This window comes from Pimephales promelas, chromosome 2 (assembly GCF_988280905.1).
Source record: "Pimephales promelas chromosome 2, fPimPro1.hap1.1, whole genome shotgun sequence".
Lineage (NCBI taxonomy): Eukaryota > Metazoa > Chordata > Actinopteri > Cypriniformes > Leuciscidae > Pimephales > Pimephales promelas.
Window position 1 is genome coordinate 43,165,069 of NC_142770.1, and position 6,406 is coordinate 43,171,474.

The following is a 6,406-nucleotide window of genomic DNA, read 5'->3' on the forward strand; positions in this document are numbered from 1 at the left end:
ACCCCCCAGCCAGCAATGACATGTGGGGCCCATATAAGGGCTTGATGGGCGGCAAATGTGGGCCCCATTATGGGCTTGCACCCGGGATCCACATTGGGGCAAGCTGTGGAAGCCCAGACGTACTAAAATTGGGACCAGTAAGGGTACTGCATGGGTCTTAATTGGGCAATTCATGTCAGACCCATTTGGGCCCCACCTGGCCAAATGGGCCTTAAGTGGGCTTGCACCCGGGATCCAACTATGGTTACCCAGATGGGCTTTAAATGGGCTCTGTAAGAGTCTTATGTGGGTCCTAAGTGGGAAATTCAAGCCAGACCCATTGGGGCCCCACCTACCCAAAGGGGTTTAAAGTGGGTTTGCACCCAGGATCCAGCCGTGAATGCCCAGATGGGCTTTAAATGGGTTCTATAAGGGTGTTATGTGGGATCTTAACCGGGCAATTCATGACAGACCCATTTGGGGCCCACCTACCTAAAGGGGTTTAAAGTGGGCTTGCACCAGGATTCAACTGTGAATGCACCTGAATGTGGGTCCTAACTGGGCATTTCATGCAAAGCCTATCTAAGCCCAACCATGCCAAATATTTTAAGGAAACAATCTAAGCTAAACAATCTAAACTAAAATCGAAGAATGAACATAAGTCCAAGATAAATACAAGACACTTGACGCTTTGAACTGCAAGAAATATATTGTTTAATTGAACAACTAAAACAATTTTAATGTCACAACAGTAGCTCACTGGAAAAAAAAAATGCTGATAATTTATTCGCCCCTATGTCATCCAAGATGTCCATGTCTTTCTTTCTTCAGTTGAAAAGAAATTTAGTTTTTTTGATGATATTTGATTTTGATGTTATTTGATTTAGGAATTTAGATTTTTTCTCCATATAATGAACTTCAATGGGAACCAAACGGTTCAAGGTCCAAAAGACAGTTTCAGTGCAGCTTCAAAGGGCTTTAAACGGCACCAGACGATGAATAAGGGTCTTATCTAGTGAAACGAACGCTCATTTAAAATGTAAAAAAAAAAAAAAAAAAAGCACAAGTATAAGCACAAATGCTCACCTTGCTCTGTTCTGTGATGCGCGTTCGTGGCTCTCCTGTTCGAAGTCGTTCATCAAAATGCAAACGAAACAAATCTTTTTTCAAGTAATTTGTTTAATTCAACAAACGAAATACATTTAACTTAGAAAAAGATTTGTTCCTTTTTGATAAATGAGTTCGAACAGGAGAGTCGCGAACGCGCATCACAGAACAGAGCAAGGCGAGCATCTCTGCTTATAAAACTTCAACTTTGTTATTTTTATTTTTTTTTTAAAACCTTAAAAAAGGGTTGTTGTTTTTTCCCCCATCAAAAACCTTAATTTCTTTTCGACTGAAGAAAGAATGACATGCATCTTGGATGACATGGGGGTGAGTAAATTATCAGCAAAAGATTTTTGTTTTTTTTCAAAAATGAACTACTCTTTAAATACAAAATACACTCAGGGCGTGGTGGATGCTCCCTTTTATCTTTGGGCTCTTGCAGCCCTCTCCCCTCCACGGTCCATGCGCCACTTCCCCAGTGCCATTTCCACTTGCTTGCGGTTCACACTTTTGAGTAATTGCATTACTCTTCAGTGCACCTAAAAACAAAGGAGCATAAGTCAATTTAGCAAGGTTCTTTTTTTCTCCAACTTGTATGTCTTCAAATCATTCAGTCAAGAAAAACACATTTACACATGAGGTAAGCTAAAATGTTTGCTCTAGAGTGACATTTAACATGGAGTTTTATAGAGTTTTATATACCTATAACACTTTTTCCATTACATGTTGAAATATACAGTAGCCTCAAATGCACACCAGATTTGAGTGACATTAGAAACAATTTTCCATGAATATATCAAAATTCATGAATTCTCCAAAGGCGACCCCTTGGTATTAGGGGTGTAACGGTACACAGAAGTCACGGTGTGGTTCATACATTACGGTTCTGTACGATTTTGGTACAATGGAGGGAAAAACAAAACAAAAAGACATAAGGCATTGTATTTTTTAAATAAGTTTTATTAATAAAGGCATAAAACCAGTTTATTTGTAATGCACTGACAATAGTTTTATATAATTAGTTTATTAATTAAACTAATGCAACCTTGTGATATGTTTGGTAATTGTACCTGAATTCAATTAAAATTATTTTGCAATATTTCAGATCAATATTTTTGTTTTCCTTAATTTTAATTAATATTATTATTTAACAATGTAACATTATTTTCATCTGAATTATAAATAATTGATTTCTGTATAAAATAATAGTACGATTAAAAAACATTTGATTTTCTTTTTTAATCAATGTAGAATGTGTAAGATTAGTGCTGATTTAAGATTAGTCAAAGCAGCAGTGAACTGATGTTCAAACCAACATGGTTTTTTTTTTGTTTGTTCTGGGATGCCATTGTTGCTATTGTAACGAACTACCCTTTTACATGCCTCTGATTGACAGATAAATCATGCAATCTTATTTCACTGTAGTGTTGTTGAGGTTTTTTCAGCTTTGTACAACATTTGCTTCATACATTTACTGTACTTTGATTGTATTGTTAAAGAGGGCAAGCTTTACCATTTAATTGAGCCATACATGCGTTTTAGACACTTACATTGTTCTTTCTCCGTCAGTGAAATAACTGCGTCCATGTTATGAGCCGAGTTTTTTTTTTTTTTAATTTACTTTAACTGCTCTGGTATTATCAATGGGATTACATATTTAAGGTGTTGCTAATAATTCAAATTATATTTGAATATTCGCAAAACTCACTTAAATTCACGTTAGCGATACTGATTCAAAACACAAGCGCAATGATTGAATGTCAAAGCACGGTTTGAGCGCCCTGCCCCCCCAGCCGAACTGAAAGTTTTGATTGGTTTTGCACCCAAGTCAGACCTGTCCGTTATTGGCTGAAGTGCTTCAGATCTGTCTGTTATTGGCTGAAGCGCAGTGCTCCACCACAGTCGTTTTGAAAAGTGTCTGTCAAATGCCCTGTTGCTTCGTCGGTACTTTTGTCAAAGTGCTTCCATAGTACTTTGTACTTTTGGTGAAAAACAAATGTAGCGATGTTGAATACTTTATTTTTATTCTACTTACGTAAGAGTAAAAGTACCAAATTTTAATTATACTCAAGAAAGTAGATTTTTTTTTTTACATCTAGTGAAGTACTGTAACGAAAGTACTAGTTACTTTCTAGTATTAGTAAGTATTAGTTAATTTTAGTTACTTTAATTAGTTACTTTCCACCTCTGCATCAACGCATTCTCACCCCAAGGCGTCACCTTTGACCATGCTTCAATATTTGACGTTTTAGGCGCCCTTTGGCGTCACTTACATGACGCGATCCTACGGCGTCATCTAACTGACGCTAAAGGAAAGCGTCAGTTAGAGGACGCGGTTAGGTTTAGGTGTGGGGTGGGGGTGGGGTACACGCGATCCTAGGGCGTCATCTAAATGACGCTAAAGGGCGCCTAAAGCGTCAGATATTGAAGCATGTCCAAATGCTTCCCAAGGCGTCAGTTAAGTGACGCCTTGGGGGTGAGAATGGGCTGTCTGCATTTAGGTGAAAAATGTTGTAGCAGACATGGTTGATTTGTTATACATTTACAAAGTTTTGAAGCAACCTGGCATGGGACTTGAACTCTGCAAAGTTTAGTGATTCATTAAGCATGGGAAGGATTTTGTCAAAGAAAGAAAACACAGGAAAACTGTGGCCAGGAGACTGGGTGGGGATGCCGTCAGACTCACGCTGAGGCCACTTCTGGGGGACCCACAGGGATTTCTCGGGGTCAGACTCTGTCTTGGTGGGCTGACCCTGGTTACCAAATTTTCAATTTGGAAGCAGAAACTTTGACGTTAAAGAACATTTCAATACCTCTAAACGAGGGAGAAAAAAAAAAAACTCACATAAATACTTGGAACCATGGGCGCTGCTTCCCCAGCAGGATCCATTTGACCTGCTCCTCTAAGACCTGCTTCGCCACCTGGAAATTTGAGGGCTGTGGCTTTCCCTCTGGGACACACGAGGGCTGCTGATTCCTAAGAGTCCTCTCTATCCTAAGAGAAAGAAATTACTGGTAACACTGCAGCAAATTAAAAACACAACACTACCATTAAAACGTAATATAAAATATATATATATATATAACTGCTGTAGCGGCGCGTCAATGATAATGTTGAATGCCATATTTTTTGCGTCGAGACTTCTTTATTTATTTTATTTTTTGCACGTTCCTCGCGGTACAGCTTGCCACACACACACGGGAGACCGGAACATTGCAGAATAGAGGATGAAGACAACTAGAAGTGAATGAGCTTTCCATTAAATGAATCACACACTTTAAACAAACCCTTTCATTTAATTTTGATCTTTGATTGCAAGTGATCGCACCTCAATGGTATATTAGCTCCACACACCTCCTGTGCACATTGGCACACCTGCGAATATCTGCATCTTTCCACAACATGGAGGAGAAATTAGTATTGATTAGTGTATTAGCATTAGTATCTAGATTTAGGCGACTAAAATCTTATTGTATGTCATCGACTAAAGCTAGAATAAAACTATAACAGTTCAAATGACTAAAATATAATGGGTTTAGTTCAATAATGCATTAATTTAGAATTTCTCTCAAATTTACAAACCCATAATTAGACCTTATGTAGCCCCTTCTTTACAATGAATGATACAAGCGTTCTTTACAACTACTTGCATACATCACTCTTTATTCTTTCAAGCAGCAGACGTATTTGTATTAATTAATTAATGAATCCTTATTAAAGCTATTAACGAGCAGTGAATTTTAATCTCTTTCTTTTGTTGCTTGATGACACAGACCGCATCGTGGTTTATTAAACACGTAAATATCGGATCGTGTACAATGACATGCGGATCCAATTGCACGGAGCATACAATCACAACTGTTCAAAACATAAAAACGTCCTGGATGCATATGCAACCCGGGGACGTACTCCCAGGCCACTAACGCTGGACCACCAAAAAAAGAAATCTTTATTACTACAACTAAGAGCAGGTCAGGGAGGAGACTCCATTTAGCTGTGCTCAGCATAAACATTACAGTATGATTACAGCATTTGATTTCACAGACTGGCGTTCATGGCGCAGCAGACTCAAGCCCTGGAGTAAAACCTGTTCTCAATATACATGTCCACACACAGACAACTGCTGCGGGGCTCCTGTCTGTGGTGTATGTCATCAAACACGTAGCCATGGCCGTGCACGACCGGGTTATTGATAATATTCCTGTTTTGAACGGGTTATTGGCTGCATTTAAACGTATTAAATGTGTTGCAGCTCTTTCTGCTCGGATGAATGAACGCCAGTCTGTGAAACGCTGCTACTCATCGAAATATCGGAAATGTGTTTAAAACTCATTTCACCGTTACGTTATTAAAAGTATATCGTGATAACTTATGAATTATTGTCCAACCTCTCCAGCTGTTTTTCCTTTTGGTTAGATTCTACATCAGATTAAACAGTTACAACACAAAATAAAAATTACAGACTACTGTACACCTGCAGTGTTATTTTTCTGGCAACATAATATTTAAACTTACCTTGTGAATGTCTGATGTGAAGTTCTTCTCCTCGAAATGACAGCTAGCAGCGTTGCTTTCCGAATGGCCCCGTTAACGTTTGAGCGCGAATCAAGGCCTTTGCTTACAGGCCCCTTATAGATGTCCTAAGAACTGCCTGACTAAATAACAATTAAATACAGTTAAATTGTTAGAGAATTAACAATTAAATATGTTAGAGAATTAACAAACGTTAACTGCTTCGCTGGCTTCATATGAATCAGCCTAATTATGTATTGTGTGCATAACAGGCAGGTGGGAAAAGTACTGAAAATCTGTACTCAAGTGCAAAAAAAAAAAAAAAAAAAAAAAAACTAATCAGCTAGAACAAGTTACTTTTCCAGTTCTCCAGATTAGGGCTGGATGTGTTTTCCTTAAAAGTTAAAACCACAACAATCGATCAAATCATTAATGATTGAATTGATAAGATACAAATGTGTTTTTTCCCTAATTTTATATATATATATATATATATATATATATATATATATATATATATATATATATATATATATACACACTATATATACGATCTATATGTTTGTTCTTTGATGACTACTGTGACTCACTCTCAACATGCTTGATTAGCCTACATGTAGAGTTACTAAAATTTGTACAGTAAGTTATCAACACACCTAAATAGTTACTTTTCGCCTCTGCCACACCAATATGTGTTCCCAGATCAAAACCATTCCCTCTTGGCCCATGAATGTACCATGCAGGACACATATGTGTTCCCAGATCAAAACCATGCCCACTTGGTCCATAAATGTACTATGCAGGACC

General features: G+C 37.8%; 1 long non-coding RNA gene across 1 annotated transcript; it reads right to left on the reverse strand.

The window, feature by feature from the left end:
• Positions 1-676: 676 nt before the first annotated feature.
• Positions 677-5,745, reverse strand: LOC148997548 (uncharacterized). The gene is made up of 3 exons (XR_016147294.1): positions 5,603-5,745; positions 3,932-4,081; positions 677-1,625 (listed from the first exon to the last, which is right to left on the reverse strand). It is a non-coding gene; the product is annotated as an uncharacterized LOC148997548 (long non-coding RNA).
• Positions 5,746-6,406: the final 661 nt, after the last annotated feature.